The 24481-nt window shown below is 41.9% G+C and overlaps 1 protein-coding gene across 21 annotated transcripts in view; it reads right to left on the bottom strand.

Moving 5' to 3' along the window:
• Positions 1-24481, bottom strand: part of erfl1 (Ets2 repressor factor like 1) — a 112972-nt gene that overhangs the window by 72363 nt on the left and 16128 nt on the right. For 18 of the 21 annotated variants that reach the window (XR_005208960.1, XR_005208966.1, XR_005208961.1 and 15 more), the window contains 2 exons: positions 14900-14990; positions 12027-12146 (listed from right to left, as the gene is read on the bottom strand). The exons of the other annotated variants lie outside the window; for them this stretch is intronic. The gene's annotated coding sequence lies outside the window, so the exon portion shown is untranslated. The remainder of the gene's footprint in view (positions 1-12026; positions 12147-14899; positions 14991-24481) is intronic. 21 annotated transcript variants of the gene reach the window in all.

A 24481-nucleotide genomic window follows, 5' to 3' on the forward strand; every position in this document is an offset into this window, starting at 1 on the left:
GCATCAATTAAACAGCACCCGCACCACACTATATATACACACACCTATTCTATACACTGCCATCACCGCCACATACACACACCGTTCACTCACCTATTATGTTACAGCAACACTTAACACATACACAAATATAGCACAGACACGTATAGAAAATAGGAGAAAAAAAGCAAAAGACAAGATACTTTCATACCCATTTTGCTCAATGTTATTCCTATATAGCCAAACTGAAAACATACAATAAATACCTGTGCTCTTCTTAATACACTAAACTCCACTCTGCTAATATGTGCAATAGCTAAAACAAAGACTGATTTTCTTAGTCAACAAATCCATTTCTCCAGGTTTTTGAACACCTCTGCTAAGTCTCATACAACAAAATAAATAAAGGTTCTTGGTGTTAATGAGGGCTCTCACAAATCTTTTAACTTATAGAGTACATCAATTGAAAATATACAAGAATTATACATTATTAAAAATAATTCCTGCCTTTAAAAATACAGAAAACAAAATAAAATGAGAGTACTTCTAAAGGGATTCTCTAAAACTGCAATCACACTGTAACCTGTCCATTCGCTCTTTCAACCCCGACGTACACTCACAACATCGATAACACCCAATTACACACAAGCTCACACATGGCGGGTCTTGAAAACACACAATTACATGCGCTCCGGACACACTTTTTATTAACACTCAATTACACACACGCATAAATCACTGACGAGCCGGTGCACCCACGAGAGCGTAACTGGGGACGGCCGTGTGAGGGACGGATCGTTTTCTTTTTTGCTTTCAAGAAGGGCCAAAAATTATTTAGAGGTCGGTCTACAGACAGTACAGGGTATGCTGCAGAACGCTGACAGTGAACAGGTACTGTGTGTATGCCATGAGTTAGTCTACAACACCTTTAATATGTCCTTTTTGATATAGTTCAGTCTTGGTTTTCGGATGCAAATGCAGGACTGCTGACATCTAACCAGCAAGTGCGTGTCTCAAATACAAAGCCAATTAGTCAGATATGTTTTCTACGGCGTCCTGACACCAAGTTCATTGTGCTGGAAGTTCACCGAAATGCAGTGGTTACAACACTGTTACCTCACAACAAGAAAGTGTTGGGTTTCAATCTCTGGTGGAGGTTGTTTGTTCTCCCCATGTCGTATGTGTTTCCTCTAGGGGCCCCATTTCCCTCCAACAATTCAAAGGCAGTAAGGTCAGGGGAAAAGAGACTCTAAAACTGCCCATACAGACTCATACTGACTCACTAGATCACAGCATGCAGTGATACAACATGATGCGTCACATATTGCAGTATATTCTGAAAGTTAAACACTTTTTGAGACATGTAACAACGTGTATTATCACCACCAGAGAACAAAACACATTGTATATAATAGCAATATTTTCAACTGTGCTTATAGTTGTAAGCCTTATATATAGCCATATGTGTATATGTAGGGCTGACCCGAATACCATTTTTTGGGCTTCGAAGCTTCGGTGAGAAATATTCGAAGGTATTCAAAGCTTAGCTTCGGTGCAGCAGACTGACATGTTCTTCTGTCTGTCTGTTTCCATCTCCCCCGTTTCAGTGCCCGAGACAGTGCCGCTGCCGCACTACTGTATATACACTCACCTCTACACACAACAAACAGCCATATCCGTCTGAGAATAACTAATGATAATAAATGTTGAACATGAATAATGTTGTGGGATTATTCCTTATTTCATGGGCTATTTGGGGATTTATACAGTGTTATTATTACATAATTATATTAAAAAAAACAACAACGAAGCCTTCGAATACTGATTTGGAGGTTGATTACCATGGCAATGGTCGAAGCTTCGAAGCATTCGGGTCAGCCCTACTTATATATGTCTGTTTAGCTGTATGCATCTGTATCATCCTGTCCATTTCTCCTCTGCACTGTGTTTAAGTTTATTGGGAGCTACTGAGAACAAATACCTTGTATGTGTCAACATACCTGGCCAATAAAGTTGGTATTTCTAATTGATTACGAGGTCTTTAATACATGAAATAACAACTGAATCTGAGTTTTTAATGTTTTGTGATGTTGTTGATGTTTGCTCACATGAATGTGTGTAAATAAAGCCTACATTTTCAATTATGAGCATTGAAAAGAAACAAAACGCAAGACTTTTAGTCCAACTTTTCAATCATATGTGTTTAGACCTATAATTTATGACACAAAGATAGAAGTCCTAAATGGGTACTACAAATGTCACCATCTAAAATCAATAATGGATGACAAAGCAGAATTTGATAACCTAGTTGTTGCAATGCTATATTATTTGATCAAAAAAAGCGTCTTAACTCAGTGTGCACAGAACAATGAAGTACAAACACCATCGTGAATTATTATTGAGATTGTTAGTTAGTTTAAGCTAAATTACACAACAGTATATCAGAACAATATCTAGACGAATCCCCCCTCAAAATGTTAATTCAGTCATGATTTCTGATTTTGTACAATTAGTCACCTGATTCCAGATCATTTTAGATATATTATGGTAATCCATAATGATTTATTTCAACTGTCACGAGCTTTGTTTTAAAGTTTACACCACCTAGGTATAGATAAGATGCCTTTTCCCTGGCCGGTGGACTGACACAAGTTCCCCCCCTAAATACCCGCTACGCTGCGGCAAAAACAGTGTGGTGAAAATATTCAACTCTAAAATAAATGTGTCTGTATTGGGCGATTACCGGGCCACGCTTCCTGAGCCCCACGCGTCACCTGCTCGCCATGGCATTGACACGTCAGTCTCCCGCGGCTAACGCAATGTGACAGTGTTGAGATTATAATATCTGGCCCGTATTACCGGGCATTAACGCCATTACCGCGCCCCGCCCGCTCAGGTGGGCCACTCCGGGACTAAGAGGGAGTGAGAGAGAGATCAGGAAATTGAGAGAAGGTATTGTGGAAAAGGGAGGGAGGGGGGACGATGAGATAGATGAATGAATTTGAGAAAATGGGAGAAGCAGTTTAGCTTCAGTAAAAAAAGGCCTGTACAGTAGTGGAGAAGAGGTATAAACATCTGGCAATCAAACGGGAAAGACGGGGCGTTTCTGTCTGATTTTATGGCATATGCGTTCAAGGAGGAACTGTGGCTTGTTGTGATACTGTGTGTGGTAAACCATTTTACTGAATAATGATGCTGAAATCTGCCATCCACATCACCAGAGTACAAGTGTGTGTGTGCTCCTTATGACAGAAGAGGGGCTGCTGTGTGATATAATAACAAAGAGAAGGGGTGAGAGGGGGCAGCCCAATTGGATAAAGCTATTCTAATAATGAACAGCTGAACAAGCACCATCACTTCACATGATTTAATGTTTACACCACGCCACGCCTGGTTTCATATCGCTATCCAGGGGCCTCCATTTGTTTCACCCAAAGAAAACACTTCTATTCCACAGCCTTGTTGTTTTAATTAGGGAAATTAATAAATAAGAATAAATTAATGTGGCCTCCTCGCCTCCTCCTGTACCCCCCCAGAACGGTGGCAGGCACCACCGCCTGCCTCCCTGCTCGCTCGCCTGCATGGGATGTATTTGCGTGCCATAATTAACGGTTAATAAGTAAGTGATTCATTATGATTAGCGTGCGGATTCGCCGTAATGGCCCCTCTCTGTGCTAGCAATCAACCTCACTCTGTTTATCCACACGTAAGCCCCCCTGATCCATCTCTGTCTGCGCCCCCCCGATCTACATATCTGCCACTGTGCTCCATTCCTCTGGTCCTGATGCCAGGCCATTTGTTGGGCTGCTGGTTGGGCCTCTATCAATCTGAGTGTCATTAGGGATGAGGAGGAAGAAGGGGCCTCATTGTCATCAAAACAAAAGGGGGGGGGGGTGTCATGAAACAGGAGGATCGCTCATTTTGGTGATGGGGGTATAGATATGGAAGTGAAAGATTCGTTTATCTGAAAAAGGAATTAATAGGTTTGTCAAGTGCAGGGATAAGTTGGTGCAAACGAGGCTTCATGTGTCAAAGGATCACTCGTTATCACTCACCAAATGAAGTATGTTGATGGGTGTTTAGCACAAACCCCAAGAGTGAAGGAGATTCATTCATTATTGTTGTAATTTTTGGGGTGGGGGGATGCTAAAGTACTGTGACTCTTGTAATGCGATAGAAGCTCGTTTAGTTAAAGTCTCTTGGGGGCAGTTTGTTTATTGTTTTGCATTCACTTACACCCCCATGAGGGGGGTGTTTAATGCACCAGTGGTGGAGTTCTCCGAAGAGCGATGCTTGTGATGACACCAGAGGGCTGACAGCTTTTAAAGAAAACATACTGTACAAGTAAGCTGACCGGTTCAGTGAAATCATTCTGTACAAATAAACAGTTTCGGAAATTCAAGTAATCTCAGAACCCATCGGCCATCGTTCTGACGACAGATAAGCCTCTGGGGGTATTTCTGGGGTTCTGGTGTAGCCAGCAGATATCCGGGCCAAGACTTCCTCTTCCGTGCGCTGCTCATTGTTTACAGTCCGATTAGCAACTTGAGACGCGGAACTGGAGTTGGAGTTTCGAGACGATGTGTTCGACCGGAATGTTTCACAAGTAGCCCTCATAACTTTAACGCTTTCACAGTGGGTTTTCAGTTCATCAAAGTTAATTTTAGTATTTTGTTTTCATAAAAACATCTTCTTCAGCGTTCGATTGTACTTAGCTCCACCCTCTCGTGTCATTTCTTCCAAAAAAACAAGATGGTGACGGCCAAAATGACTCCAAATAAAAAAGATGTGCCTCAAAAGGGAATTCCAGTCTGTATAACGTACAACACCCTCTATCCTCGGACTCTAGATTCGGGAGACTGTCGACATCATCGGTTGTTTCAGCAAATTCCCAACAATAACATCTGTTTATGTTCAAGCGACAAAGACTGCTGGTAGGAATTATAACTCTTTCTTCCCACCATGACCACGATCGCTGCCCAACCCCAACCAAGTCGTTTTTGTGTCAAAACATCGAACCAAACTTTAACCACAGCGGTGTCAAATTACAAAATGCTTTTATTTTTGCAGTGGTGATTTGAAACAATTTTGGACACTGACAAATGATGTTGTCATACCTATCAGGATGTTTCTGAAGGGCAATTACAAAAGGTGTTTAATTTGTTGCGATTTGGATCCTTTAATTGGAGATCCCACAAATTATTTTTCAGATCTCACACCCCTTTGTGTACACATTCATACATGCATGCAAACACGTACACACTAACAACCCCTCAGCCAGCTCGGCGGGGATCTACCTGAAGATCGACTGAATGATCTTTCTCACCAGCAACTCCACTTGACAGTAGTCTGCTTGAGCCATTTTGTACCCTGTGAGAAAGGTTTACACTTTCTCTCAGCTCCCCCCCGACCTCCCGCCGCCCCATACCTCCTAGAATGTTCATTGCCCAGAAAATAATTTCTCTAGTCATTTCAGCGCTTTTGTGAGCGGCAATCAATTTCTCTTCTCTTCATGATGGTCCCGCGTGTGGGCACAGAAGTTTGACCTTCTCTAAAAGATCTATCAATTTATCCGTCCATCCTGCAACCTATCCATTAACGTTTTCATCTTCCCCTGTTGTTTTTTTTTTTTCTTCTTCTCTCTCACTGCTCTGACTGTTGGGCGGTAAAGTGGCTTTAAGCTTATGTGCTCTTCAAGACCTGTTTGTGCAATTATACCTCAGTCTTAGAGCTGGACCAAAATCAGCCAGCGGAGAAAATGATGGTCATTTCGAGGAAGAGAATATGCACTTGAGACAAAGGGAAGGGAAGCCCATTTTGAGCCTGGTGACGGCTGTGAACCCTGGGAGGGGACAGGGTCGGGCTAAGGCTAAATGACATATCACATTACCAGCTAGGGGTCACCCAATTTCTCCCAATCTGCTACCAGCATTCTGTGGCAATGGTTCTGTTAAGAGCTAACCTATCGTTTATCTGTCTGTCTCCCTCTGCTCATGCGTTCATCTGCTGCTCTGTAAAAACATGCAGTATATAACATATATTCTATATATATATATTATGGTATTAGCTTTGACTTGAGTACTTATTTGGTCAAAACCATAATTACCAAAAAGATCGAACGAAAACACAGACAACTCCCAGACCGGACAACGCCGTGGTAGTGACCTGTCAATCACAAGGTAGACACACCCTAAGGCATCCACTGCTTTATGCTCTATTTGACTTTAAATGGGACCATAATTTACTAAATGAACATCATGCTGTATTGAAGAAGACTAGAAACTAGCGATTGAGACCATAAACTCATGTTTACAATGTTTACTGGAAATCAAATGAGAAGCAGGCTCATTTTCTCAGACTTCTATATAATCAGACTTCTTTGTGCAACCGGAGGAGTCGCCCCCTGCTGGCTATTAGAAAGAATGCATGTTTAAGGCACTTCCAGCCCATTGACATTCCCAGGGCGTCAAATACAGAGGCTCTGTCACGGCCTTCGGCATTTGGTACCGCCGCACACGGCACCCTTTAGCATGGTATGAAACTCACCGTGCGTTCCATTAAATATAATGAATAAACCCATCCACAGCAACCGCTCCGAGAAAATGCACCGGGAGAGTGGTAACGTAGTTTAAAGATGCGAAAAGACACACACTGGGCGGGAGAGGAGGTGGATGGGTCCAACAAACACAAGGCTTTCATCCAGGAGACCGCCGATTGTGTCACGTTACTATCAGCTGTTTGTTATTGTCCCGTGTTCACAGCGTTCAGTGTCATTTTCACTGTACAAATGTAGTAGTTTTAATCCCAACCATGTATTTCTTTTCTAAACATAACTATAGTGGTTTTGTTGCGTAATCCTAAAGTGACAGCAAGGGTAACTATAGTGGTTTTGATGCTGAAAATAAAGTGACGCCAAGGGGCGTGACAAAGCGGAGGTTATGTGACGAGTTGGGATGAGAACGTGTTGGTACTTCTGCACTGGCCTCACTTCTCCTCAAGTGAGCGTAACTGAGGAAATTGTATCAAATTTTACCGTTTCCATAAAGCTTTTCTTATGCAATACTTCAAAATGCGCATAAAAATATGTGAATGGAAACACGGCTAATATGACACTCTCCAGTCAGTAGCGCACCATGGAAGTTGACAGCGCTTCTTCTAGTAACACCGACTCTTAGATGTCAGTCAAACAATGCCATGGAAAACACCCACCTAGAGGCTTGAAGCTTAGATACCACAAATATGTCCAAAATGTTTTGCCCACTTTTGAAAAATATGCACAATAGCTGCAGTTTCATTATAATCTATATTTTTCTTCTAGCGTAAAAGACAAAAAACAATCTCATTTCAACATTAAAATCAGAAGACCGAGCTCTTTGATCATTTCAGCACTGAACAGCCTTGAACAGAAAAACTGTTAGGTTTGGAGAATCAATCATAATTATGGGTGTATCTCATGACAGAATTATAAATGTCTACATTTGTTTTCTCTGGCTGAGAACGTACTACCGCTAAGAAATACTGATATTATTTATCAGTAGATGCATGTCTTCTGTGAGCACATAATGATGTAGTCTAAAAGGGTGTACCCTGCTTTCTGTGTCAGTACCACTGGGAGAGAGCTGACAACATAAGGAGGTTCCAGGCTCCGTGAGAGGGGTCACGACCCCAGGAAGTAAAACCAGGTTAGGAAATAGTGACTAAAACTGCCTCCTCTCTTCCTGTCTGGAACATAAAGCCAGACAACAAGGACAGATAAATGACTTGGACCTGCTTAAAAGAAGTTGGTTTTAGGCTGAATCTGTGTGAGGTTCAAAAGAGACAAAACTGCACTAATTGTTAAAGTATTCCTCTCGTTATAATACCGACATAATCCTTTTAAACTGATGCTGTTTAATCTTTGCTTTTTGTCTCCGTTGGACTGTCAGCTAAAGAGAACTTTGGCTCTGCAGAGCTTCTCTCTATGGGCCTATTCTCCTGTATCCTCTCCATCTCACTGATCCCTTTCTCTCTCTTCCTCTCTCCCCCCCGCTAACCCTTTTCTCCTCTCGTCCCCCTCCACCTACCCAGAGCCTTTCCATTCTCATCTCTCTCCCTCACTCGTTTTCTCTTTCCCCTCATTCACACTCCTCTCTCTGTCCCTTCCAATCTCTCTCCTCCTCTCGCTCCCCCTCTCTCTAGCTCACAGGACAGTATTATATATTCCAGTCTCATGCTTTGCATGATTTGGGCAATAGATGAAGCCATATCCCTCTCTCCTCTTCGGGCTCTCCCCTCCCTCTCTCTCTCGCCTTGTTGTTTAATGTTTCAATTTGGAGGAAGCAAACATTCAATCAGACAGATTAACTGTTTAATGCATGTCATCAGTCAAACTGTCTACGAGAGGGGGGCCCCTCGGCCTGGCGCTGCCTCTCCCCCCCCCCAACTGCCGCTACGTCCTTCTCACTCCCCTGCTCTCCACGCGCACACTGTCTACTCTCATATAGATGGGCCCATCCAGGCTCCAGCCCAGACGCAGAGGCGTCTCTGCACACACACATACATACACATCCACAAACACAGACATATTCATGAAACGCACACTGGCAAGCAAACGTGGACACACGGTCATATGCACAATCATATACTTAGAGAACCATATGCATGAAAAGCCTCATGCTGATAACCATATAAATATAGTTTAAACAAAGCAGAGAATGCATCGGGACACCTGCAACCAAAATAGAAAACGTGGATTACATGAGACATCCCATGTAATTCTAATGCCACATATACTGATGTGCTAAAGGACGCATCCACTGACTCACTTACAATTGTGAAACTGCTTTACACAATTAAGTCATGCTCTCTTAACAGGCAACACACACACACACACACACACACATGCACACGCAAGCGCGCGCGCGCGCGCGCACACACACACACACACACACACACACACACACACACACACACACACACACACACACACACACACACACACACACACACACACACACACACACGCACACACACGCACACACACACACGCACACACACATCCCACAGGCCAGTGGATAGGGAAATCAAAGTGACACGGAGGTAGAGCAAGGGAGAGTGAGAGATTAGAGGAAATGAAAAGAGTAAAGAGGAAAGAGGGAAAGAGGGAACGGGAGGCCGAGCGTTGCCGCAGATGGAGTAGACTGTAAAATAGGGAGCGACGCTCACACTGAGTTTATAAACGATACTGTATGAATTCTGGATGAGGATGTACAGAACGACATCTATAACGGCTGAAACATGATTGGGGTTCTCACATCTACTTATTATTGTTTAATTTGAGTGTACACTGTGAATATCCAATACATCTATCTTTATCAATAAAGATGTTGTTCGTGTATGATAGCTTTATACATGAACAACATGTGTAAAGCTATCGGCACACTAATCCTGTATCTGTTGTCGTGCTCTTTGGGTTTTAGCTTGCACGCACACACCTCATCACCAACATCAGCTGCCACATTAATCTTTAACGCCCCACAAAATGTTTCTAATTTCTAACTTTTCTGACAATTCACTTTGTTCTGTACATTCTTAAAACCAATCTTACATATTTATCTACAACAAAGCAGCTAAAGCAGAGCATATTTTTCTGTTTCTAACGTTCATTTATTGACTAATTGACGTTATGATACATGTAGCTAATTTTATCAATACTGATGTGTTTGCATGTATTGCTAGTACATGAGCTTGAGACCATTGCTTATAATTGAAAAATAGGAGTAAGATATAGAGCTGATCAAGGGCTCTAGTCATCCGTATTCATTCAGTCAGTGAATCTTGCTTTACATAACAGTTTAGGGGTCAAAAGCAACCTAAATGTAAACATTAGAAATACAAGATATGTACAGTAAATTAGTCCAGTTAAAAGATCAATAAAAGATGAATAAATGTACACATTTGGTTCTAATTATTATGATTTAATGAGTAACAATATTTAAAAAAAAAAAATAGAAATATACATGATGATACTGGTTCTCATAACAGATATATTCATTGCATTTTTATATATTTCTCCTATGATTTATGTCTCATAATGTTCTTACTTGAAGACTATTATATTTACCTTCTCTGCAAAAGATGTCATTAACTTTAGATTTTAAATATTCTGAGTTGTAACTATTATTATTATTAATACAGACCTATGCCAGACATACGTGCTGATTTCGCTGTTATTGTTGATATTGCGGCATATTACTGCCCTATGATGTTATATTTGTGAGTGTATTGAATCTGTAATTTTATTGGTTTTAAGAAAAACTTGCCAAAAGACTATAGTTGAAATTCAGCCAGCTGGCTAAAACTGGCATATTCACAGAAATGCTTATTAATGTGCATTTTCCTTGCAAATAAATAATTGAAATGCAAAGAAAATACTGCATAAAGAAAAACATGAGGACCCAATACATCAGCGCTTTACATGCACCAGTGATGTGGAGATCTCATAGCAAAGTTTGTTTAGTTTGTGCAGTGCGTACCAGCTCATGCATTTTCCCCTTTAATTTCTCATGAGCTACAGTATATCTTTGAGTAATGAAATGTAATTTAAAACTTTTCGTCTCAACTTGTAATAGAGATGAGGTAAAATGGTATTTTCTGTGGCAAACCTTGTAGAAATGTCTTTTGCTTAGTTAGAAGTTACCACAGCTACGATTAGCTTATGTGCTTATGTCTAATACTTAGCCTTTTTTTCCCTCAAAGTTTATTCAAGTAAAAGAAGTGGTAGACATACGGATCGGTAAGAATGAAGAATTGTATGTGATGGCTGCATATATCTGGGGCAGCTAACGGTGGTGTTACACTGTTCATGAGCTCACACACTGTAAAGCTCCACATGCCAAAAAAAAACCAAGAAGGCTCTACTAAAGTGGAACAACCTTATAAGGCTGCTGACCAGCTGCTTCACACACTGCCTCCCTCCATCATTTTCTTCTCCGTCTGTCTTTGTTTTACTCTCCCTCTCGTTCATTTTTATTTTATCTCCCGGTGCTGTGGAGCATCTCGTGTATCTCCCTCTCTCCCCCACTCTCTGACCACAGCGCAGAGGGTGGCCAAACCTGGTAAGTATTGACAGGGAGCTCCAGTGACACGGAGAGAGCCAGTCAATGCCCAGACACCCAGGGCAGGGGTCAATGACAAAAGGTAGGCCGCCTGGAAAGAGGGAGGGAGGGAGGGAGGGAGGGAGAAGAAGGGGAAGGCAGTTGATAGATGGCGAGGCACGGGAGATATGCGGTGAGATAGTATAACTTTGAGGCAAGATAAATGCAAGGTGAAAGAAGAAGAAGAACAAAGAGAGATGAAGATGAGAGACTAAGGTTGTTTATGTTTCAAAGATGGCATCTGACTGACCAAACAAGGTAATATTTAATGATGGTTTGGTTACGAATTAAAGGCATTCAGCTAATGATCATGTAAACAGCCATGGATAAAACTAATGTGAATTGAGAAATTTAAAAAAAATAGTAATAATCAGATCAATTCTAATAAGGGAACATGGAAGTTCAAGACAAACTGAGTGAATGAGTGAGATTGACATGAACGTTCCTCTGAGACCGTGGATGGGACAAGCGAAGTAGGACGCTAGACTAGGATTAAGAGCTATACCAGCACACACACACACACGGCGTGTTTGTGTATTGACACAGAGAGAGAGTGTCAGTATATATTGAACGGCGGGCGGTAAGTGAGCCCTCCTCTCCCGCCCATCCCCTCCTCCATCTCTCCTTCTCTCTATCGGATATCAGTCCCTTCTCCTCTAATCATTTCCTTCCTTTTGGCCCTCTCTTCTTTCTAATGCAATTATCCCTCGTTCCTCCTTTCCTTCCTCTTTCCCCTCTGTTTCTACTGCTTCCATCCCTCTCTGTACTACTTTTCAGTTTTACTTTGTACGATTTTTTTTTTGTTTCTTTTTTTTCACCTTTTTTTCGTTATCTCTCCAGTCATGTTCTGGCTAACAACACTGTGTCTACCATTGTCAGTTGTACTTATTGTTCCTCCTTGTTTGCTCTTACCTGGCTCTCTCCTTTGTTTTGATCTTCAGTGATCAGTCTCCCGTAGCCTCGGCGTGTGACAAAAAGGTTCTCATTAATCAATATCACTCTCCAAATGTGATAACATTCTTCTCCGAGCCCCTGCAATATGGCAAAGAGAAACATACATAACACTTGTGATCAAATACATGGGTTAGAAAAAATAACCAACACTTCATCATCAAAGACTTTGCAGTAAAAAAAGGTAGGTTATTTTGGGTTGCCTGGCCATTAGCAGTATTTGTCAAAGCTGTATAAATTGTATATGTCCATCATATCCATTTCATTTTACCTTGTGGCTACCATTCCTATTTGTTAACATTTGTGTTTGGTACGTATTTGTGCAGATTTTTGAGACTTTTCCTCTACAGGGATTAAATAACTTTGCAGATTTGTTGATTGATATACTTGCACTTATTTCCACAAATAACTTGCTATCTATAATAATAAGCTCTGTTGGTGCCTCATGCTACTTTGAAAACTCACAGATCAAAGCGTTAATTGCCAGAACTGTTTCATAGCTGACGATTGATGCTAATTGGCATCGTATGTAACGTGATATACCTGTGTAGCAGTGTTTTTATGTGTGATATTATTTTGTCCAAACTCTGTGGTTTACAAGCTCAGAGAAAAGTCTGTAAACTGTCAAATGACTTATCTAGCTTTCATTTGTGTATCAAAAATGTGTGATTTTTAAATTCTGTTCTGTCAGATGGTGTTCTGGAAAAAGTTGTTTAAATGGTTGTGTGCGAAATTCCATACTAATATACTATTGAGTACGCTATTTGCGGTGAATATTACAGTATGCAACGCTGGACACAAATAATAATAAATATCATAAATAAATATCCCAAAATGCAATGCGGTAGTGTGGTCAACGTTCATAACGGACGTTGATGGACAGCTCTGCAACGTCAATAACGCTTCAATTTAAGTGTAAGTGTAACTTTTCTAGATGTAATTTAGTTTTTAAATTAGTATAGACTTTGATTCTCACAAACCGTTGTTTTGTTCACATGAAGTTGGCACGGGTTACCATGGTTACAAGGCACCAACTGGTAAGGAGGCTCTCAGTAAGTGACGACGTAAATTACAACTCAGTGCGTCCAAAAATATCCATACTACTGTTTATTCACAAAAATGTATGTTGAACGAGAGCACACCTATTGAGAATGCAGTACGTAGTATGTGATTTTGGACATTGCCAATGTCTACAATATCAATAAAATATTAAAGCTGCAAGCAGCAATGATCGGGCCCTCGCCCACGCGCGCACGTCGGGGGAACGCGCACGTCGGGGCACGTACATGTCTTCAGGGCAAGACTCTTATAAAACATGTCAAATTTGGGGAAGATTGGACAATGTACAGCCAATTTACAACAACTTCCTGTTTCCTGTAGGGGGCGCTATGACTATCACGCATAATACCACATATATGTCTTCAGGCCTGGTCCATTATCCAGCTTGTGAAGTTTGGAGCAGATTGGACTATGTAAAGTCAAGTAACAACAGCCTCCTGTTTCTTGGCGAAAGGCGCTTTTTCGCCGCCACGCCACGGCAACATAGTTCGATAACTTTTTGATCTTTTGATAAGTTTTCATCCCAAAGGTCTTAAGATACTACTGACCAAGTTTTAGGTAGATGTGATTAATTTCTGAGGCAGAGTACATCAATGTGTACAACATGATATTTCCTGTTACCACTAGGTGGCGCTATGACTGTGAGTCAAAATTTGCATATGGATGTTGTCAGACAGGGACCTTTATCAGGCATGAGACATTTGGAGCATATAGGTTAACGTACGACAAAGTTACAACAACTTCCTGTTTGTTGGCGAAAGGCGCTCTTTCGCCGCCACGCCACGGCAACATGGTTCGATAACTTTTTGATCTTTTGATAAGTTTTCATCCCAAAGGTCTTAAGATACTACTGACCAAGTTTCAGGTAGATGTGATTAATTTCTGAGGCAGAGTACATCAATGTGTAAAACATGATATTTCCTGTTACCACTAGGTGGCGCTATGACTGCGAGTCAAAATTTGCATATGGATGTTGTCAGACAGGGACCTTTATCAGGCATGAGAAATTTGGAGCATATAGGTTAATGTACGACAAAGTTACAACAACTTCCTGTTTCTTGGCGAAAGGCGCTTTTTCGCCGCCACGCCACGGCAACATAGTTTGATAACTTTTTGATCTTTGAGTAACTTTTCATCCCAAAGGTCTTAAGATACTACTGACCAAATTTGAAGTTGATCGGGTTAAATCTCTAGGAGGAGTTCGTTAAAGTACAGCGCCTGATATGGTAAAAAAACGCCATAAAATCCAATATGGCCGACTTCCGGTTGGGTTTACGGTATACCTCCAAGAGGGTTTTATTTACGTCTCATCATGGTACATATACCTACCAAATTTCGTAAATTTAGGAGAAACGTGTCGTCGGGGCTACTCAATAGGGGGCGCTACCGAGCCAATTTGCCACACCCGAGCACGAAACCCATATCAGATATTTATTTCACGCACGTCTGACACGTGTGCAAAATTTCAAAAAAAGTTCATTATCCCAAGCACCTCGTTTTCACGCTCAAAGACATAATAGAATAATAAGAATAAGAATAATAATCATTTGAAATACAATAGGTCCTCGGACCGACTTTGTCGGTGCTCGGGCCCTAATTAATACGTTTTGCAAAGCTTGTCTCTGTAACACGTGTGAATTTATATTGTGATAAAGCAGTAAATATAATAGGGAAAACCACATATACAATGGAGAAAGATGATGTCCTGTTCACACATGAATAGAGACCTCTTTCCTCAGCCTCAGGCTATGATCCTGTTAACACTTTCCACTCACTGTGAAGTGTCCGCAGATTCCTTTGGTCTCAGGTGATACATCTGCAGGCCCCATCGTCTCACCTTTGCAGGGGTGAGAGAAAACACGCCTCCTAAAGTAGGAGCAAGCGGAGATCTTATCATATTTCTGGATCGGACCCCCAAATCCATCAACACATATCACCATGTTAATGACGACACTCTTTACACCACAGTTCTCAGCATTTTCCCTCAAATTAAATGTTTAGGAACAGGCCACTAGGAGGAGCTTATCTGATTTAAATTAGATTACAACTAGAACTGATAGAGTAGAAAGATGGGAAGATCATATCCTCTCCACAGTGCAGTATCACAGTCTTTGCTGCAAATGCCCAGGGCACTTCTCATCAGAGAGGTGGAGATTGGTTTGTCTCTCTGCCAGTTTACCTTGACACTAACTCTCTTCATCCTCTCTCTCTCTCTCTCTCTGTCTCTGCCTCTCACACTTGCCTGAACACCTGTTATGTGTTGGACCAGCCCTAACTGCCATTAATAGTGGATTGTGATTGTATGAACAGGTATAGTGAACTGTACCACAACCAGTTTCCCCGTCCCTTCATCAGTGATGTATCGGTAGTAAACACTCATTAGACACTCTCTCCTCATGCACAGTTATTAGTTTGGTGTTCCGTTCTGTTCTGCAACACTTCATTTCTCCTGTTAGGTACGACACGACAGAGAGGAATCCAAGTGGAGGGGGAGGGAGGAAGGGGAGGGCGATATTTCACAACAAGCGCATTGGCAGACAACCACCTTTCCTCGCAAATTTGTGAGCCTCGCTTCCTGCGTGCCCCGCGCCCGGTGCTCTGCCGGAAACAGATGGTTCCCGGAATGTCCTCGAGCGGAGTTCTGAGGAGCTGCGAGTAGCCCGAGAGGCGCGTGAAGGAGGGAGGGGCGCAGCGTTGTCTCTCCGACAAACTTAATTTCATCTGACTATCTCTGTAGCTTTCTGTCTTCCCGCTCGATTAGGATACTTAATAATAGTTCAATATAATTACACTGTCAAGCAGCGGAGCTCTTGCTAAAGTAGCTTTATTCCACTGCTATTCTACTCATTATCACAATGAAAATGTACTACAGCAAAGCCTAATTGTGCTGATTTTGATGCTTTCTTGATTATACAGTAGGCCCATAAATATTATATAATCTGTATTAAAGCACGTCTTGATACTAAATCCCCCTGAGACTGGATGACAAACTTGTCAGTTGGGAATATGTGCTTATTCGGGGGGTCGTTGACATGACAAAGCCCCGAGCTGAACGACATGGTTGCTAGTGACCCCGTCAGGATGAGTTGTGGTTTTCGGTTTGCTCGGTTACAGATGAGCTTTTATACGTATTTCATTGACTTATCCAAAACTGTCAAAATGATTGATAAATAAAGTAAATTCGATTAGGGAGGCCTACAAAGTAATTAAAAGGGAGTTTGGTTTACTTTCCTTTGACTGAAAACAAAGAGTGTCAATGGAGATGGTTTCAGCACCCTGGACAGTGAACAGATATCCTGGCACTGAGGGCCCAGCACATTCAGCATGCTGGACAGCGAAGCAAAAACACCATGGGACATTGCTCAGGGACAAACTGTAGACCAGGGGTTCCCAAACCTTTTCACACCAAGGACCCATTTTTGTCCCATTTTTGCTTTCTGTTCTGTTTTATTACAGAAAGTGTATGAAACCCATGACCAAAATAGTCATAGCTTCTATCATTGCTGTCGTTGCGTTACTTATGGATTGAATTATAGTGAAAATAAATGATTACCCTTTTTGTTGGTGACCCCCTGGAAACCTCTCAAGGATCCCTGGGGGGTCCCCAGACCCCACTTTGAAAACCATGCTGTAGACCACATCCAAGCTTATGATGATTTTGTGTGATGCAAACACAACCTATAGCTATAGTTAAAAGGCCATATTAAGGGAGAGGACACATTAATAATACCATGATGGAATCTACTTCATTTGTGAAATAATAACGTTTAACTTTTGTTGACAATGTGTAAGAAAATGTTTTGTCTTTTTTACCTACAAACAGTGTTTGGGAAGTAACCAGATGTATAACATATTATCATCTTGTAATATAATAATAAATGTGATGCATTGTTACAGATTAATCTACCCAACAGAAGTCTATATAAATTAGTTAAAATTAGACCAGTTTAAAAATCTAAATGTTGCTTACATGTTATTATATCATAATCCACTAATACAGTAGTATACTCTATATAATAAAATAACACTCATTCTACATGATGAGTACTTCTACTTAAAACTTCATGTACATTACCTACAAACATTGTTTGGGAAGTAACTAGGTGCATTACATATTATCATCTTGAAATATAATAATAAATATGATGCATTGTTACAGATTAATCTACCCAACAGTAGCCTTTATAAATTAGTTAAAATTAGACCAGCTAAAAAAATCTAAATGTTGCTTGTATGTTATTGTATCATAATCCACTAATGTACTAGTACACTGTATATAATAAAATAACACTCTACATAATGAGTACTTCTACTTAAAATTTCAAGTACTTTAAGCTGAGAATACTTTTGTACTTCTACTTAAGTAGAAGCATATTTTAACAGCGTGGTATTGCCACTTTATTTTTAAGTGGCAATCTCGAAGATTTTCATTTAAATGGATATCTGTTAAGTTACTTTTCTATCGCCAAATGAGGTAACACAATGGTGACTGAGCCTATGAGGAAAGTATTGTAATATTTATAAATTTGCAGTATTATGAACTGGGTGTCTGTAGTGACATCCCTGGAAAAAAAATGCTGTTGTTTACACAAAAAAAAATTATCTATGCACACAATTCTGAAAACTTGAGGCTCATGTGCAAATCCAATTTGTCTATTCTATTTCTATGCTCATGTATTGGTAGCGGTTTCACAACAGCTTCTTCCCAGCTACAATAAGACTGGTGGCAAAGGCACAAATACCCCACACCTCACCTCCATACAATTATTGACACACAGTACACCTGGACTGAATGGGCAGTAATGCTGTGCAATATGCTGCCTTCCACTGTGTAATTGTCTGAAATATATTAATTATTTATTTTTTCAAATATTTTTGAGAGTATATATACAGTATATTTGTGTTCTGGGGGTATCGTTCCTATGCAGAGGGTAGTTTAGTTTATTTATTGACTACACTAAGGGTGTTTTATATTTTAATAATTTATTTATTTATTGTGTTGAGTTGAATGTGCTACTTATTTTGTACTGTAATTACCTTGTGCCTTTTCTACCTTTTTTCTTTTCTCGGTGTAAACTGCTCAGAATTCCAATGTACTTAGGTGCAAATGGCAAATAAAACTCTTGAATCTTGAATCTTGTATCAACAAAAGACTTAACATAAACTCTGAGCACAATCTCATTGTTTTTACTCAAATATACATTTTAAATCAGCAGCTCATGCTGCTCAAGCTGAGAATACTTTTGTACTTCTACTTTAGTAGAAGCGTATTTTCACTTTAATTTTAAGTGACAATCTCGAAGATTTTCATTTAAATGGATATCTGTTAAGTTACTTTTCTATCACCAAATGAGGTAACACAATGGTGACTGAGTCTATGGCCCACTGAGGAAAGTATTGTAATATTTATAAATTTGCAGTAATATGAACTAGGTGTCTGTAGTGACATCCCCGGAAAAAAAATGCTGTTGTTTACACGAAAAAAATGCACACAATTCTGAAAACTTGAAGCTCATATGCAAATCCAATTTTTCTATTCTATTTCATTTGTGAAATTAATAACGTTTAACTTTTGTTGACACTGTGTCAGAAATGTTTTGTCTTTTTACCTACAAACAGTGTTTGGGAATTAACTAGGTGTATAACATATTATCATCTTGTAATATAATAATAAATATGATGCATTGTTACAGATTAATCTGTATTCTGTAATTCTGACCAAGCAGGGGATGGTAAGGTTTACACATGTTTATGTATATACTGTATGTCGCCAATGTCTCCCTGATTTGTGTGCCTCAGGGTGATATCTGTGTTTTATTTATTTATTCATGTTTGTTTTTGTTTTTTTTGTTCTGTTTTTTTCCCTTTCACTACTTATGTTATTTGTATTTGCTTGTCTCCATTTTTGTTTGCCTGTAGTTCCTAGTATTGTCTGTTTTTGTTGATATATATAAAAAATGAGGCATGATACACACCCCACAGAAGTCTGCATCACTGACATGCACATGCTTCTTAATACAAATATTTGAAACGAGAAAACAACATGAACCCCTGTGCCATTTCTCTTGCACCCATTAATGGAGTGAAAGCTTCCGTTCCTATTAGCCCGCTGTAATCCGCAGCTCATCCCCCGTTTTACGCGCCGCTTGTCCGACACCCGATACTTTGATCCGGGACTCGGCGGCTCCTGACGATCCGCGGCCCTTTGTTGTAGAGAGCACGCCGGGGCTAATCTCACTGACCCGGCGCAACCTTGACCACCCACTCCCCCTCGGCCTTGGGCTTGGTTCACCGCCGCCACGGACACACAACGCTTCCCAGGAGAGAGAGACAGAGAGAGAGAAAGAGAGACGGTGAGAGAGAGAGAGAGAGAGAGACAGAGAGAGAGAGAGAGAGAGAGAGAGAGAGAGAGAGAGAGAGAGAGAGAGAGAGAGAGAGAGAGAGAGAGAGAGAGCTCCTGATCGTTTCATCCAACGCGTCCCCGCTGCGTAGGGCATGTGCGCGCCGCCGACCTCCCACTCGTCCCGGCAGCGGGGATCAGGATCAGTCGATGCAGCAGCTCCAACACAACACAGTCAATGATCCATAAACAGGAGCCAATAGGCGAGCGGGTAATGAGGGACTTCATTTGAACTTTATGTAAACAATAAGCAGCAGTAATACTTGGCTTGCTGATGGGGGATATGGGGCAGATATGAAGGTATAACCTAGATGGATGGATGGATGGATGGATGGGTGGATGGTTGGATGGATGGATGGATGGGTGGAGGGATTGATGGTTGGTTGGATGGATGGATGGATGGATGAATGGAGGGAGGGAGGGAGGGAGGGAGGGAGGGAGGGAGGGAGGGAGGGATGGAGGGATGGATGGATGGATGGATGATGGTTGGTTGGATGGGTGTGTGGGTGGGTGGATGGGTGGATGGAAGGATGGATGGATGGGTAGGTGGATGGATGGATGGATGGATGGGTGGATTGATGGGTGGATGGATGGATGGATGGATGGATGGATGGATGGATGGGTGGGTAGATGGATGGGTGGATGGATGGATGGATGGATGGATGGGTGGATGGATGGATGATGGATAGATGGATGGATGGGTGGATGGATGGATGGAGGGAGGGAGGGAGGGAGGGATGGATGGATGGATGGAAGGGTGGGTGGATGGATGGATGGAGGGAGGGAGGGAGAGAGGGATGGATGGATGGAACGGTGGGTGGATGGGTGGGTGGATGGGAGGGAGGGAGGGATGAATAGATGGATGGATGGATGGATGGATGGATGGATGGATGGATGAATAGATGGGTGGATGGGTGGATGGATGGATGGAGGGAGGGAGGGAGGGATGGATGGATGGATGGAAGGGTGGGTGGGTGGGTGGGTGGGTGGATGCATGGATGGAGGGAGGGAGGGGTGGATGAATGGATGGATGGATGGATGGATGGATGGATGGATGGATGGATGGATGGATGATGGATGGATGGAAGGATGATGCATAGATGGATGGATGGATGGATGGGTGAATGGATGGATGGATGGATGGATGGATGGATGGAGGGAGGGAGGGATGGGTGGATGGATGGATGGATGGGTGGAGGGATGGAGGGATGGATGGATGGAGGATGGATGAATGAAGGGAGGGATGGATGGATGGATGGATGGATAGGTGGGTGGGTGGAGGGAGGGAGGGATGGATGGATGGATGGATGGATGGATGGATGGAGTGATGGATGGATGGAAGGATGGATGGATGAATGAATGAATGAATGGATGGATGGATGGATGGATGGGTGGATGGGTGGATGGATGAATGAATGAATGGATGGATGGATGGATGGATGGATGGATGGATGGACACTTAAAGCTTGAAATGATGAACAGGATCTGGAGTCTGCTGGAGAGATATACAGAGAATATGTTGTTGCCTCATTTGCTTATGAATACAAAAAAAATGCATAAAAATAAAATTTCACAGATGCTTTTTAGTCCGAGTCCAACGCATTTGGGCAATAAAATACGCACACACAAACACTTAAACTCAAACAGAGAGAGAGAGAGAGAGAGAGGAGAGAGAAGCACCTTTCACCGCCCTCCTCCTCCTCCTCCTCTCTATCTCTCGTTTTCACCCCCCAAACACCCTCCATCCCTCCCTCCCTTCTCTCTCTCTCTCTCTGGAAAAAAAACGGCAAGGAGGCGCGACTCGCAGGGCCGCACATAGCTGATCAATATTCGATTTAGTTGCTAATTTAGGGCCTTTCTATAGCTGTCATCCCGTGATGTATGAGTCCTAACCCGAGGTCGCCACGGAAAAAGAAGAAGAGGGAGAAAAAAAAAAAATAAGAAAAAAAAAAAATCAAACACCAGTCAACTTTTCACTTAACAATAGAGCGACTTGAATATTATTTATGGGCGAAAGACCCACTTTATGGGTGAATTGCTCCTATCGCTGGTGGGATGATGAAGCGCCTTGTAAGTACATGCCACACAGGCTCTGACACCGGCGTAAACAGACATGCAGGCAGTGGGAGAAACATGTTTGCTGCCTTTTAAAACAGGCCAAAGCTGCGCAAAGAGGAGGGAAATATTCATATCAACAGACGTCAATATCTCGGTCTCTTGGAGTTCACAATGCAATTTGAACGCACAAACTTGATTAATGGCGTTTGTGTGATAAATAGATCCCCCTCTTCCACTTCACACAGGCAAGTTTTGGACACAAAATACATCCTATTTGTCATGCGGACTAATATTATGTATTATGGACCTAATTGTTTTTGCGCATTGCTTTACGCACACACACACCCATCAGATGTGAATGTTTTATTTTGCCACTTAATGTCTTCCCGATCGATCACTGTTCTAAGGATGTTATCAATAATTTGAAAGCTTGATTAACTTCAACGTTTCCATAACAATCCCACCACGTTTATCCTCTCTTGAATTTTTAATTAACGCTTGCTTAATTAGTTCGAGATCATTTGGGAGTGAGATACTTTATTTTAGTGGGGGGTGGAGGGAGGAAATTAACATAAAAATCTCTGCTGATAAATTGATATATTATCAGGAAAGAAATGTTGTAGGGATTTCTAGGCGGAACGAGTCATAAACAGACATCCATCAAAATAAGACGGCTTGAGACAACTATAATTCTTTGGCAGGATTTTTTTTTAATTATTTAATGACTATACTATTCTAATTTCTCCAAATAATGAGGGTGTAAATTCTTTCTGCCTGAATCGCTCATAGACAAAGAGACCGATTTATAACATGCAGCATAAACAGGAAACCAATTTCCTCAGGTGACAAAGTATTTTAGGGAGCCTATACTGCATGTATTGTAGTAATGAACTTGCTCAAACCGGTATCATCCTGCTTAATGAAAGTGTGAGAACTTTTGAAAAAAAAAAAAAAAGGTCCATCTGTACAAATGTAGATCTTTGCCAAAAAACAATCCACTGAAATTGTTGACAGAAATTTCTGATTATAATTGATCCTTAAATGCAAGTAGTAGGCTGCCATGTAAACCATTGAATGAATAAAAGGCATTTTAATTAGAGTGATTAGTTAAAGAATCAATGAGCTGGCACTAGCAGAGCTCACAGGGATCAGCTAATGGAGCAGTACAACACTAAAGTAAGCTTTTACACCCCTGCTTTCACTAGAAACTCCTTTTGTTATCGGCTGGTTCCTGCAAATGTAACCTTGTAAATGTTGGAAGTTAGGGATGTTGTAAAAAGTCGTTCAAGTGTTCAACAAAACAAGCAATAAATATGACGGATAATCAATGAAATTCTGTTTCCTTTCTCTGATGTTTTTGACTAACGGATCATGTGGCTGTTTAAAAGGAGCTAGATGTGTGATTCTCACTGAATTCATGCAGGCCATACATCACAGATCCAGTGTGTTTAGGAGTCTCTTTGCATATAAACTAGGATATGGGGAGTGGGAGTGTGTGTATTGGCTGCTGCCAGCTGCCATGCAGCCTCCAGGTTGTTTGGTGAAAGTGAGAGTGTGATTTCCCCAGACCCTGCTCTCCAGGGACGCCTGGCTCCCCCTGCCATCTCCCCAGAACCCCAACGGTTAAACGGACAGGTCATTGATGCACGCACGCACACACACACTGCCTGCCTTTCAATCTGCTCTCCCTAGATGGGCCCCCGCTGCCATATAAAGGCCACATTTCCCTGGTCATTACCGGCAAGTCACAGAGAATCTCTCACCTCACTGTATACAAGCTAATCGGATCAAACCTGGAATTACCGTGATTAGAAATATTGCAGGAGGCGAGTCATAAGGAAACGACCTCGTGAATAATAGCCCTACGCTGCCAATGAGAGTTGTAATTGTAAATCTGATTCTACCCCTCAACCACATGCTGTAATGAGCACCCGGCATTGTTTAAATGACTCAAATGAAATTGGTGCCGATTTACCAAGCATGAATGACAGCTCGTATGAAGATGTGTGCTGGGAATGAGATATGATGGGGGTCTGGGAATGCGCGTGCACATTTTGATCGTGTGTGTGTGCGGATGGCGGCGGCCCTTGAACGGGGTGTTTAACAGTGGTATTAATAATCTCCATGATCTATGAGCTCGTCTGGTGTCACTCAGCCATTAGAGACACAGTCTCTCTGTGTTCTCCACACCTCGTTTCCTCCCCCTCGCCCGTGTCGGCCCCCCAAAATAATTGTGTGTTAATGGGTGAGGAGGAGGGGTGGGAACGAGGGTGGATTAGAGCCTGCGGAGGGAGGGTAGGAGACTTATCAGGGAGACGGGTCACTGTTAAAAGAGGAGATGATTAGGTGTGATGACTGACCCTTCCTGGTCACAGAGATAGTGGAGGAGATCCATTATTAGGGGACAAAAACTGAGCAGGTGTGGGAGGAAATGATCCAAAATAAACAAAAGCGGGAGGGGAGAGACCTTTAAGGGCAAGACGGATCTGAGTGTGTGATAATGAGAGTAAAAGGTAATAGTTTGCCTGCATTCCTGTGAGATGGGGAGATCCAAAGCCAGGTGAGGTAGCCTAAAGCCATTTACAGGTCCTAATCTGGGTGGAATGAGCCGTGAGAGGAAGAAGGAACTAAAGTACACCGACTAACAGGTCTCCCCTGACCCCTCTCCAACTCCCACTCTCCCACCTCTACTTCCTCTCCCTCGTTTCCTCTCTCCTCCCAACCCCGCTTTCCACCACTTCCATCTACAAAACAAAGTTGCCTGGCATTGACGGGACCCGAGAGGCCGTCAGCGAGGAGAGGTGGGAGTCACCCTCATCCGAGAGAAAGAGGTAAGAAAGCGAATAAGGGAGGGAGAGAGAGAGAGAGAGAGAGAGTGGAAAGGGGGGAGTGAGGAGAT

The sequence above is a fragment of the Sebastes umbrosus genome, chromosome 11, assembly GCF_015220745.1.
Source record: "Sebastes umbrosus isolate fSebUmb1 chromosome 11, fSebUmb1.pri, whole genome shotgun sequence".
Classification (NCBI taxonomy): Eukaryota; Metazoa; Chordata; class Actinopteri; order Perciformes; family Sebastidae; genus Sebastes; species Sebastes umbrosus.